Source organism: Polyodon spathula, chromosome 35 (assembly GCF_017654505.1).
Source record: "Polyodon spathula isolate WHYD16114869_AA chromosome 35, ASM1765450v1, whole genome shotgun sequence".
NCBI lineage: Eukaryota > Metazoa > Chordata > Actinopteri > Acipenseriformes > Polyodontidae > Polyodon > Polyodon spathula.
Genome location: NC_054568.1, coordinates 4,955,306 through 4,969,410, shown reverse-complemented (window position 1 = coordinate 4,969,410; position 14,105 = coordinate 4,955,306). Strand labels below are relative to the sequence as shown.

At 43.1% G+C, this 14,105-nt stretch overlaps 1 long non-coding RNA gene across 1 annotated transcript; it reads left to right on the top strand.

Moving 5' to 3' along the window:
- The first annotated feature begins 38 nt into the window (after positions 1-38).
- LOC121303873 lies at positions 39-2,804 on the top strand. The gene is made up of 3 exons (XR_005947880.1): positions 39-940; positions 1,120-1,171; positions 2,542-2,804. It is a non-coding gene; the product is annotated as an uncharacterized LOC121303873 (long non-coding RNA).
- Positions 2,805-14,105: the final 11,301 nt, after the last annotated feature.

Below are 14,105 nucleotides of genomic sequence, written 5' to 3'. Positions count from 1 at the left end.
GATTTTACTGCAAGCTTGCTTAGCCACTGTGTGTGTTTAGGTAACAAGCTCAGGCGGGTCTTACGGAACTCCTAGCAAAACCAGGAATGGATCACACTGCTATGCAATAGGCATTTCTTCAGTATAAGAGCCGAGCTTGCCTCTAGACCTACAGAGCTTGGTAGTCGGTCGAATGGTGAAGTCATTCGTCTTTGAACCGGATAGTTTGGTTTTGAGTCGCGCCCCCGCCTTTCCATTCACTCCAGTGAGCTGGGACTGCAGTTCCTTTACAATGTATGATCTGTGTAAGGACGATTGTTGCAGCCAAGCGTTTGTCAGCTGCATCACATCAGGCTGGCCCCCATGGTGTCAGGTCTAAGCTTACCAAACACAATTGTGAGCGATCAGACTCCAGGCAAATACGTTTTGCAAATTAACTTTTTTTATCAGGTGTTTCCGTACACGTTTCTTCAGATAAGTGACTCCCTTTGATCAGTCAACAGCACTAGCGCATAAAGAGGCTTTGTCTCGGCACAGGGTCATTTAGTTCCTGTGATTTTTAGTATGAATCATCCATTATCACTACTGGTATAGTTTCCACTTATGTCGTCTTTTCTTGCAAACTAAATTCTCCATTCTGCGTGCGTGGCTAATACCCTAAATAATGCAGGACCCCTACGAGGTGAAATGGCGACTGACGCTCGCTTCACAGACGCGCTGTGTGCGAGACCACCCTATAGAAGCACATGAATAAATTAATAAGCACATAAATATTACTTCTAGTGACTAATGCATACATGGCTATTATTGGATGTTTATTTTCAGCAGTGGAAAGCTAACCCAGTCGCAACCCACCTTCTCCTTTCCCATTTGCAGCCTTTACTAACATCGGTCCTGCCTGGCCATAGCAGACGCTTTCCAATGTGAGCCGGTCAGTTGTCGCTGAGTGGGGTTAGCACAGGTCAGCGCTATAAGTATTGTTTGTCTAGTGAGCTGACAAACCGGTGCAGCTTCCTTGAGCAGCGCCTTTAAATATTTGCCTGCTTTGATAAATATCTTCTGCATTTTCCTGCTTCATTTCTTCCCTGTTGAAGATCCGATGATTATTCTGAATGATTTTTTTTTTTTTTTTCTTTCCAGGGCTCAAAGTTTCGCTGTGCGTTGACACACCTTATAGGCTTTTGATGCCATGGTAACTGTACTCACTTCTTTCTATGAGTTTGTGATGTAATTTACATTCCTTTAAACCTTCAGGCATCGTGTTATTAAGTTTATTCATTCATTTATTTTCCTTTATTATTCTAGATATTGTATATGATCTAAATTTAAAACTTCTAAAACTACCAATTATAGGTCATTCATGTTAGGTAATGTTCTTGTGCTGTTGAGCTATTGGTTAATTTTTGATTTCTTGTGTTTTTCTCATAGATAATGATGTACCTGTCTCTCATTTATTTTATTTTGTTACAATTTTGTCTATTTGCCATAAACAATATTGCAAGTTTTGTGTGTGTGTGTTTTTTTTTTTTTTTTCCTTTCAATTTTACAAATACATTTGCATACTTGATATGGGCTCTTACAGGCGGTAATGTGCTTTATGTTTGTATCTCTAATCGTAAGTCTACTGTGACCCTCGGCACTGTAAAAGGCGCTGTAAGGATACAGGTTTGATCGCACTTCATTTGGTTGACGTGCGCTGGAGTCTCACAGCAGCCCCCTGCTTCAATTCTTTATCTCCTGTCGATTTTGAACAATCCAGAATTAGCATTCATCTCTCTCTCTCTCTCTCTCTCTCTCTCTCTCTCTCTCTCTCTCTCTACATGCCAAGTTAGCCGACTTTTATTGGTGCTGTAAAATGCTCTAACCACCCAGCTGTGGCAAGCAGGTATAGATAGGGTGGTCAGATAAACCCCTAAGCGGCAGCCGTTGCTGTGGAAGAGTCGCGTCTCTCTCCAGAACAGTCTTGCTGTGTTTTTGTGCAGGGCGACGCATTGAAGCGTGGAGTGGAATCCGTCGTTCAACATTATGGGGCAAGGGGACGCTGCGATGATCGATTCCCCTCCTGATGTCCTAAGCCCTGAAGCGCTTTCAACCGCCGCCGCCGCTAGAAACATGAAATCTATCATTGTCTAAAATCCAATCTTGCTGAATATCCCCCCCCCAAGAACACGTCAGGCTTCTTATGCATTGCCTTAATTATAACTTGCACACGAAATGCATGGAGAGCGGAAGCTACTGTATATAATGTATAGCCCAGTTTTGAGGTGTGTCTTGAGGAGGTCCTGCCAATTACTCAGGTGAGCACCCGACCACGCCCCCTAGGTCACTTCACAGTCCGGCGTCGGAAGCCACTGGAGACGAAGGCGAGCTAGGTTCAGGTGTGATAAGGAGAGTCCTTATAACGACGAACTATTCCTAATCAAGAGTATCCAGTGTGCAGGATAAGACAAGTGCTAAACTGCATTTAAACAACAGCGCTTCATTCTTCCGTGGTGTGTCGGGTCTTTGTAAATGCACGTGTTTGCACCAGTGCCTAACGTTTTGCTTTCTTTTGCATTTTAGGAGTCACGTGTCGACCCGAATGGTGCAGCGCTGCAAGAGCTCGTCTCTCCTGGACAAAACAACCCCCCCGCCCCGCCAATTTTAATGAATACCAACAATACACATGATTAGTTATAACCTCTATGTAAACGGTGCTTTAAAAAAAACACATCATGCAAATGTGTAACTTCAATCAATCAATCAATCTCCCTCTCTCGTTAGTTGGCTCACCCCTTGCAGAACTGACCCTGTGATCTTGTATTCTGATGCCTGTTTGCTGCAACCTCCCCTTCAATAAAATCGCAAACTGTCTTCTACACCTGTTGTGTTTATTGCGTTGGATGGGTGAGAGGGGCTCCAGCATCACACCGCACTAGTTTGTTTTGTACCGCTGGCAGCGTGCGGTAAGACGACGCCGTTTCAACGACGGGCGCCGCAATCCCGTTGTCCTGCAGGACTGGGTTTATACCGTGGTGTAATGCATGGGAAACCGTGCACAAACGAAACAAACACCCACACACAGCAGCAATACACAGCTTTATTGCAATCAAATAAACAGCATCGACTGTGATGAACAAGCGTTACAATAAAACGCTTGACAGCAATGACGCGCCCCTTGGCGCAGCGGAGTAAGCGCGGTCTAGGGTTACACACGAAGAGGACCGATGACTCTCCCCATCACTGCTTAATGAGACTGGCAACTACAGCATTGCATATTAGAAGAGACATGCTGCAAATAAGCACTAGGGGCAACACTGCGTTTGTATTACCAACAATACAAAGGGAGAGACTGATTTATTTCGCCTCTTCGTTACCGTAATTTATCCTTATAAACACACATTTTATATAACATTCAGTAAAGGTGTGAACTTGTGTTGCCAGTGCATTACCATAATTAACTAAAACACACACGCGCGCGTATATAATATAATATATATAATATATATATATAATAATATATATAGATCGTGCACTCCGTTTCTGGCTAGCCACACGTGAGGCAAAGACTATAAATAGGGGTGGGCCAGGCGTTGGGGGTTGTTCAGGTGCACGCGTCATGTGCGCAGTACAACGGGTCTCCTGGAATAGGACTGCACAAGATTCGTAGGCACAGAATCCGTGTCTTAGAAAGTTCTGGGGAATTAAAAAAAAAAAAAAAAAAAAAGGTAAGCTCCCATCAATGTGGGATTTAAAATGCATCTACAAACCCTGGCTGTGCACCTTGGCATTGAGCACATTTACAAAACACGCTTCCTAAAACATTCAAGACTGTAGCAACCACGTTACCTTTTAAAAACAGCAGTGGTGTGTGTTTTTAATTTAGTTTTTGGTTTATAGTAAGATATATAACTGTGTCTAAAACCAGAACAGTGCAATACGAGTACCTACATTTCTGAAGCATGATTTTCTTTAAAAGTGTAACGGCGTGTCTTCAGCAACCACGTAGAAACAAAACTCAATTTTACAAAAACGCTTTCCAAACGAAACGGCTGCACCGCGGGACTGCATGCATCGCGTTTGTATGAGAAAACAAACTTTTTGTAAAAAAGTAGAGTTTTCGTTCAAGGGCTAAAAACAAAGTCAGGACACAGCTCTAGCTAAAAAAACACACATGCAAGACAGTTCCTCATTACAAACTGATAATTGTACAAGTTTTAAAGAGTTTGTTTCACAATACTTACCATGCCCGCAGAAGAAAGCCATATTGACCAAACACAGTCCCATTCCAACGCAAAACGGGTTGAAGTGTTGGATAAAGATGTAAAAAGGCTTCTAGCATTATGAAATAAATAAAACTTAAACCCAGCATAAAAAGATATCCAATTTAAACGCCATCAGAACAGACCCGCTTTCGCGCTATATTGGATATGGGCGCGGCTGAAGGTCCAGAGCGGGAGTTCTGATGGTGATTTGGCGCCACCGTGTGGACAACTTGAACATTACATTTGCTTCATTCATGGTCGGTCTCTGGTTTGAGAAACAGGCACCCGGACAGTCAAATCAGGTAAAGTTTTAATCTTATTAGTTTTTTAAAAAAATTCAAATATGAATTCATTCAGTTCAAATACAGATATTTAAAGGGTACATATTGAGTAATGCTTTTGCAATAACAAATAAACGGCTGGTTTCTTTAGCTCGTTTATAGCAAATGCATTAAAATATTAAGTGGAAAGAGCTTTTATTTTAAATGGTAATAATGCTTGTGGTTTTGAAACGGCAGCTTTATTTTATATTCTATGGTTTTCTGGTTATATTTAAAGCTTTGGGAAAACGACGACAGAGCGAGCAAGGGTGGCGAGTGAAACACGCGTTTGTTTTAGTGTTATAAAAAGCTTTAGCGGTTTTAAATGGTGTTAAATACAAGCCAATTAGTTATACACTGCGATTCAAAAACAAACCTAACTTTTATATAAAAAAAGGTATTAACTACACAAACATATAAAGCCGAACATCGTGAAACATGTTAAACAGGTTTGAAAACGAGAATAGTTTTTGCTCACCGTCACAAACCCGTTAAAATATCCCCAAGTGCTTAAAAAGACCAATTACATTTTTAAAGTTAAAATCGCGTTGGCTTTATACAAAAAAACACGATGCCCCAAACAGCCGCATTTTCCTTGGTTTGTCAGAATAGAGAATACTAATATTGAAACCATTCATAACGGGAGCGGTAAGTATAGATGATTTAACAATACAATGGATACAAGTTAAATAGTTAGCCTGCTCAAAAGTTACCCTCCACCAAACTCCACCGGCTATCCGTGCAGCAGGGTCTCTTCTGGGAGAGACTATTTAAAACGCAAGAATAAAGCCAGCGGCGAGTAAGTCGCACATTATAAAAAACAAACGCACGCGTTATTATAAAGCTGAAGTATAACAGCGAGTGATATAATAAAACTGGTAAAAAAAAAAAACAACCCACAAGCATTAGAGTAGCATTGAAACAGAGTCACACTGCCTGCGTTTGCTAAATGCGTGCTGTCCCGGGAAGAAATCGTTCCCCCCTCCCCACACCTTACCTTTTTATACAGGGGCTGATTACAGTTCTTAAAAGGGGCTTGTTGTCTATAGTGGCATTCTTAAAAGGGCAATGTTTTAATAGTGGCTGATTTGAGATCGGTCTGTGATTTGTAGGTGGCTGGGTTGGAATTTAACTCGTCCATTCTAACCGATGAAAGTGATTGAAGGCACCGAGAGTCGAAACGTTTGCCAGCTGGCGTTTTCTTTGTGTGTTTTTCATAGTTGTGTGTGTGCTATGCTGGTGATAAAGTTCAAACGTGTTTTCAATGTGCTTGTCAAATATATGCTTTGGTGTTTATACAACATGATGCATGTTATATTCAAGTATTTTTTGGTGTGCTAATAACTGTTGTGGACGTATAGTCTCATTTAAATTTATTTTTTAGTGGAAAGTAGGATATATCTGCATGATTTAGAATTGTACTGAATTATATAGTTTGGAAAACAAAGTGAATTGAATTTTGGAGAAAAAAAATAACACTAAGTGTTTCCGATTGCTGTGGTTTAAAATGACAGAATGAAGTCTATACAGGGTGCGCCTGTGCATTGAAACAATTTTGCATGTAGGTATTGCATATCATTTTATAGTTTCTCTGTATATTACACTTTTATGCTGCAATTGTTACTGTTTTTTTATGTCCTTTTTGCTTTGCATTGTTTATGAATCAGTATTCTTATAAAGCCAAGTAATATAATTCAGAGTTGTTCAGGGTGATGATGTCATGCATGCAAAGGGTCCTGGCTCATTCAATGGTGATTTCACATTTACTGTATAAACCTGCTCACTGCTCTGCTTTTTTAAATGCGCCCTATGATCTTCAATGGGTCTGAAAAATCTCCCCTGTGTTGGGACCCGGGCTGGATTAACACAGCCTTAGAGCTGCGCTTTTCAGCTCCTCCGCTGTTAAGATCATTAAAATAGACCCGTGGAAGCGTCTTTACCAGGAGGGTCGTCCCAATTCAAGTGGTTCCATTCTCAGGAACGCTGCGCCCGACCGGACCGGGATTCGCAGGAGCACATTCGAGTGATTGATGAAACCCTGGAATGGGATGCTTTCCTTCTCTAGTCCCAACGGTTCCTGAGATGAACCCAGGTCTTAGGTTTGGGGAGAAGGAGACCCTCCCTTTACAGTTAAGGGCGCTGTCCGCATCTCTCGAACTGGTGGGGCTAGAGAATTGGCTAACGCATGATTTATCTCCATGCGGATGAGTGGAGTCCACTTCTGAAGTCAGATCCACACTGTGTTAGTATCAGAAGAGTCGGTACATTGCTGAGATTGTGAGCGCTCTACACAAACCCCTCCCCCTTATGACTGCCATAATGAGCTTTGTGACAAAACAGCCAGACAGCAGCCTGTCGGCGCAGAGAGAGCTCTAGCCAGACAGCAGCCTGTCGGCGCAGAGAGAGCTCTAGCCAGACAGCAGCCTTCACGTGGAGCATCGTTACAAAGCCATTTTCATAGTTCTCATGGCACTGGTTTCATTGTTATGCTAACACACCACCGCAATAAAGGCGACACCTTTTGATAATGGGCGTGTAGCGCTGCATGAACCATTATCAAATGCTGATAATATTTCAATTCTGTATCTTTATTCCGGGGGGGGGGGCTTGCCAGACTATCCAAACTGTGAAACTGCTTTGTAACAATGCTTCCCAGGCTGCTGTCTGGCTAGAGCTCTCTCTGCGCCGACAGGCTGCTGTCTGGCTGTTTTGTCACAAAGCTCATTATGGCAGTCATAAGGGGGAGGGGTTTGTGTAGAGCGCTCACAATCTCAGCAATGTACCGACTCTTCTGATACTAACACAGTGTGGATCTGACTTCAGAAGTGGACTCCACTCATCCGCATGGAGATAAATCATGCGTTAACCAATTCTCTAGCCCCACCAGTTCGAAAGATGCGGACAGTGCCCTTAACTGTAAAGGGAGGGTCTCCTTCTCCCCAAATCTAAGACGAGGGTTCATCTCAGGAACCGTTGGGACTAGAGAAGGAAAGCATCCCATTCCAGGGTTTCATCAATCACTCGAATGTGCTCCTGCGAATCCCGGTCCGGTCGGGCGCAGCGTTCCTGAGAATGGAACCACTTGAATTGGGACGACCCTCCTGGTAAAGACGCTTCCACAAGTCTATTTTAATGATCTTAACAGCGGAGGAGCTGAAAAGCGCAGCTCTAAGGCTGTGTTAATCCAGCCCGGGTCCCAACACAGGGGAGATTTTACAGACCCAAAATTCAGAGACACAGAGAAGTGACTAACACCTTTAACACTAGCATGTGTCAACTGTGATATGAACTATAGTTGTCGTAACAGTTGTGTTGCTGTGCCAACAGCAAAATTCTATTGAAACTACGTTATTCTACTCCAATAACTGCTTCCACAGAACGACAGCTGTTAAAACACTAACTACAGCTAAAGATTGAACAGGCTAGCACCGTGCCGGTCAAATTAAGCTTCTAAAATGTTAGTAAACCCAACTGTACAGAATTCCATAAGCCAGTTCATTGCATGGCATCGGTGATGCATCACTGGAAGCCTCTGGCATGTGTCCGCATCACGGGTTTCACTATAAAGAGAAGTGTTTGAGTTACTTACTTGGGCATGCCAGTGTCTCCTTCCAAAACCGCCCCTCGCTCTCGAGCCTTTCTGAGTTCAGTGCTGGCGTTGTCAGGATGGGTTATTAATGTACGGACAGCGTGCATTTGAATCCGCTGGCAGCCAGGGCTGGGCGCTGAACTAGCCCGCAAGTTGAAGAGATTTGGCAAGCAGGCAGGGCAGTCTCCGTTTCCAGCGCAAGCGCACCTTCTCGAAGTACTGCCAGTGTTTTGCTGTATTAACTGATAGAAACAAGGAATAATTCATCTGAAACGATTTCAACGTAACGTTTACACAGAGCGCGTTTTTGATTTGTTCTGGAGTGTTGAAGAATTTTAAATGACTTTCAACACATTTTAAAAAGATTTGCTAAAGTTTTGATTTGAGAACCTGGTTTCAGAGTCCCAATTTTGAACAGCCTTGTTGCTTTTAGTATGAAGTTGGAATCATTACTTTTTTATTTATTGGTTTTAAGTACAGCATCGAACGACTGGTTAAACAGTTGACACACATTGAGATGCAGATTAGCAATACGCTAGAAACGGTTACAAATCGCAGGAAGACCTTGAGTAAACTGTTTGATGCATTGTAGTATTGAGTAAGTTAAAATTATTGCTGGCCAAGTGCTCGATGTTACAAAGAAATGATCAGCCATAGGAGAAATGTAACATGGCATGCTTAAGTGTTTGTTTATTTATTTATTTTTTGCTGCATCAAGCCTCAATTTGAACCTGTTGTCAGCATAGGCAAGTTTGTATCCCAAGTGAACATGTATTGAGTATCTGTCTCTGGATCACAGTGTTGTTTATATGAATACGGTACAGGCACTCCTAATCCAAATCGGCCCTGCCCGAGTGACCTGTGCATAAGTAATCTGGGAATCCCACTGATTTGATCAAGTTATTTAAATAAATGCATTTTCAGCATAATCTGATTTTAATTCACTCCAACAAATCCCCACATTAGAAATTCCAAGGACTAACAACAAACCTATTGTTCCTCCTTGTTTTATTTTGTTATTCCTTTCCTTAAAATCCATGTCATTTTTTTTCCTTCATTCGAATGGCAAAAATCATCACTCTACTGCTGAGCTGGAAAACTCCCAACAAGAGAAGCCTGGCAATGTGAGAACAAGCCCAAGATGAGAGCAGCGCTCAGAGTGACCCGATGAGCTGCTGCTGCTGCCTCGCTTCTGACCTTCCAAGACTCGAGAGGAGAGAGGATGAACAAAACAGACAGCAGCTCCTCAAAGCATGGCTCTCCAGAACATACAGCAGCAGCTCAAAGCATGGCTCTCCACAACAGTACAGCAGCAGCTCAAAGCATGGCTCTCCACAACAGGACAGCAGCAGCTCAAAGCATGGCTCTCCACAACAGGACAGCAGCAGCTCAAAGCATGGCTCTCCAGAACATACAGCAGCTCCTCAAACCATGGCTCTCCAGAACATACAGCAGCAGCTCAAAGCATGGCTCTCCACAACAGGACAGTAGCAGCTCAAAGCATGGCTCTCCAGAACATACAGCAACTCCTCAAACCATGGCTCTCCAGAACATACAGCAGCAGCTCAAAGCATGGCTCTCCACAACAGTACAGCAGCAGCTCAAAGCATGGCTCTCCACAACAGGACAGCAGCAGCTCAAAGCATGGCTCTCCACAACAGTACAGCAGCAGCTCAAAGCATGGCTCTCCACAACAGGACAGCAGCAGCTCAAAGCATGGCTCTCCAGAACAGGACAGCTCCTCAAAGCATGGCTCTGCAGAACAGGACAGCTCCTCAAAGCATGGCTCTGCAGAACAGGACAGCTCCTCAAAGCATGGCTCTGCAGAACAGGACAGCAGCAGACAGGAGACCTCCAGCAAAAGATTAGCTGCAAGAACGAGAAGCGAGAATGAGCAGCTCCACACAGAGCTAAAACAAACAGAGGAGCGAGAGAGAAACACAGAGCTTCAACCTCCAAAACACACCCACACACACACACACACATACATAGCTTCAACCTCAGGAGCTGGACTGCAATGGAAAAGCAAACCCTCCTTGAGGTAGGTTGCATTTCTTGGTCTGTCTGCTGGTTGTCATTTTGAGAGCACTTTTAGTATTCAAATGCAAAAGTAAAGAAATATGTAAACTCACAAAACTGGAAACTTGCATATTGTTAGATATTTAAAATATATGCATTTTAAGGAAAAAAAAAAGTATGCATTCGATTCTGCCATTTCACACTTTGGAAAGAGTGTAGCACTGCAGAAGGAAAGTGTGTGTTGCTAGCTGGGCTCCAAACAGAGAGCCAGGATGGTTAATGCAAAGTTTTAACTGAGACTCTGACAATGAAAGCCACGGGGCTCATTAGTCATTAAGCAGACGCTTTTATCCAAAGTGACTTTGAGACTAGGAGGTTAACTGTGCATCAACTGCTGCTGCAGAGTCACTTAGAACAGGACCTCTGTTTTATGTGTCATCTGTGGTGATGGTTGTTGGTTAGAAATAAGGGCAGTTGATTGATGGCTGTGGTTACTGAGAGAGGCAAATGTGTTTTGTTGCATAATAAATGTTGTCTCTAATGGTAAAGGCGCTGGATCTATCCTACTGCACAACAGATTGCGATTCAATAGAAGTAGTGGGCTGATATTGTGTTAAGGCTCAGGATAGCTATATAAGGCAGATTGTACTGTACTGTTTGTGGTGAGCAGCACTGATGTGTCTAGTGTTACAGTGCGTTACCAAAGAGGGTCCTTCGTCATGTGGTGCTACTTTCAGGGACATTGTGGAAAAGCCACATGGGACTTTGTGGAGCTTTGTGACAAAACCAGACTGCAACCTATCGGTGCAGAGAGAGCTCTAGTCAGACCGTGCACCTGCTTCAAATCTGCTACCATAAACCTTGCAGGGTGCTGCATGAATCCACCATAAAATGCTGTTAACATTTTTGAAATTGTGGGTTTTTATTGCATTAGCATATATATGAAGCCACCGGAACAGGCTCCGTGGGGAGTCTGGGATCTCGACTCTGGAAACAAAGAGTCACACATTCCCTGTGATCACCAGGGGCTGAGAGTGATATCACCAATGCTTTGCATCGTGTTAATCTCCTTTTAAAGTAACTGCCAGTGACCGGGATTGCTTTTCTTGCTTCACTTTTACCATTTTTTTTTACTTTCAGAGAAGGTCAGTTTCCATAAGGCTGCATCTCAACTACAAATGGAATGCTGCATTTAAAATTAAAGACAGATATTTTTCATAGCGGGGATTGTCTGAACCACCACCTTCCCAAATCCCACTGTGTTTCAATTTATACAAGTTTTATTCTACTGAAACTGTAAGGATGTGTGTCCTGCACATTGCTAGAGACTGGAGGCGTTGATATTGTTAACATATACTGTGATAAACCACAGCTGGACTTCTAGAGCATTTACAGCACTGTTAATGGAACTGCCTTAGGGTTGCGTTTGCACAAATCAGTTATATTTGAAATGTCTATTGCCACATTACCATAGATTTTCCCCCCCCCCCATCTGAATAGAATCCTGTGCTGGCTGGGCTTGTGCAATTCTTTGCTGTAGTTTTTATATTTTTTTTCTAGTGTCATATTTCCCCATCATGCTAAACCACATACTGGAGTTTTTTTTTGAAAAAATAATAAATTAAAGACCAAAATGACACATCTATGTGGTGTAACAATAGTAATATTATAGGAATTAAAAGACTGTTCAACCCTGTTGCAGATAGTCGCTGGATGAGAACAGACTTGACTTGGTTTGCACCTGTTTGAAAGATGCCTGCTGTAGCAGTGGCACAGACTGTTACAAGCCTGAATAAAGGGATTTATTGAACGCCACGTCTGTGGTTTATCCAGAACTAATCCCTACAGGTCCCTCAGTCAAGAATGCAGGCTGGGAATCCATGCCTTTAGCAAACCGGTCGAATGCATTTCAAGGGGAAGCTTGAGATGTCAAGTCTCAACATTGGTGCAAGTGTCCAGAGAGACTCCTTGAGAACAGCTGAAAGCAGCGAAAGGGCTCTGAGAAAGAGTGGTAGAGATTAATTGAGGCTGATGTTACCTCTCCTCTCTAACACTGCACTACAATGAGTTATGTTGTGCCACACTTCAAACAATACAAACCTCTACTGCAATACAGTGCACCATAAGAAAGTATTACAGCCTGCACCATAAACCATGATACCCCCTGATCATTTCATCAATAGCCTAGGAGGGTGAGTGGTGAAGACTCATGTTGAGAGTGATGTGCTGGGAACCTCTCCTCTCTAGCTCCACAATACACATCTATAGAGTAGGAGGATGAGTGGTGAAGACTCATGTTGAGAGTGATGTGCTGGGAACCTCTCCTCTCTACTGTGCACATGAGTAGGAGGACTCATGTTGAGAGTGATGTGCTGGGAACCTCTCCTCTCTAGCTCCACAATACACATCTATAGAGTAGGAGGATGAGTGGTGAAGACTCATGTTGAGAGTGATGTGCTGGGAACCTCTCCTCTCTACTGCACAATGCACATCTATAGAGTAGGAGGATGAGTGGTGAAGACTCATGTTGAGAGTGATGTGCTGGGAACCTCTCCTCTCTAGCTCCACAATGCACAGTAGTTTTGTACAATCACATTAAAGCAGCATTTCTTTGAGTTATACCAAACTTCAAACCATAAAATCCATCAATGTAGCTCTCGCTCTGCCATTTTAATGTATGCAGCTGTACTTTAACAAAAAAATGTAACCCCCATGTGTCATCTGATGTATTGTGTTGTCCATATGACAGGTCAATTGTTGATAATGACAGCCTTTTTATAAAAGAGCCATTGGCCTTTTTCAACAGTTCTGCTCGATTACATTTACTTTTGCACAGTGAAGTGTGAACCCAGCCAGCCTCCTGTCTCTGGTTTTGTTTTAATAAACCCTGTTTGAACCCCATTCACCTCCACAGCGCGGGAAAGAGCTTGTGAAACACCATTCAACACTATCTCTACTCTGCTTTGTGCACACAAACCTTCCTGCCACACAGCCTTGCAATGCAACCATGTTTCTATTTCATTCAAACAGTCACTCGTTTAGGAAAAGGTGAACGGTGGATTAATCCATACACTGACCTTTTGATTTGATGGTTGAGGGTAGTGTGGTCACTCCGCTAAAAGAGAGGGGGCTCCCTTCAGCCCAGGGCAGGCTTGGGACAATGGGGAGAACTAGCAAAGAGAGAAATGATTAATCTTGCAAAGTGTCACCAAAGATCTAATAAACGGGAACTTGATCTCACGAGACTAGTTCTGAAACGTGTTTTGTCTTTTTTTGTCCCCCCCCCCCCCAGTGTCTGTTCTCTGAAATTCTGGAACAGGCCTTCATGGTAAGTTCTTCAAGATGGAGGTAAGTCAATTTTTGGGCAGTTTTTCTTCCCCAAACACTTTTTTGCTTTTCCACACCCCCCCCCAAAAAATCATTTTCATGATATTTTATTTATTTATTCATGATTTTTGATTACACCTTGAAACATTGCACCCCTAATGCACATCTATAGAGTAGGAGGGTGAGTGGTGAAGACTCATGTTGAGAGTGATGTGCTGGGAACCTCTCCTCTCTAGCTCCACAATGCACAGGTATAGAGTAGGAGGGTGAGTGGTGAAGACTCATGTTGAGAGTGATGTGCTGGGAACCTCTCCTCTCTAGCTCCACAATGCACAGCTATAGAGTAGGAGGGTGAGTGGTGAAGACTCATGTTGAGAGTGATGTGCTGGGAACCTCTCCTCTCTAGCTCCACAATGCACAGCTATAGAGTAGGAGGATGAGTGGTGAAGACTCATGTTGAGAGTGATGTGCTGGGAACCTCTCCTCTCTAGCTCCACAATGCACAGCTATAGAGTAGGAGGGTGAGTGGTGAAGACTCATGTTGAGAGTGATGTGCTGGGAACCTCTGCTTTCTAGCTCCACAATACACAATAGTTTATACTATCAAATTAAGGCTGTCAGTCGGTA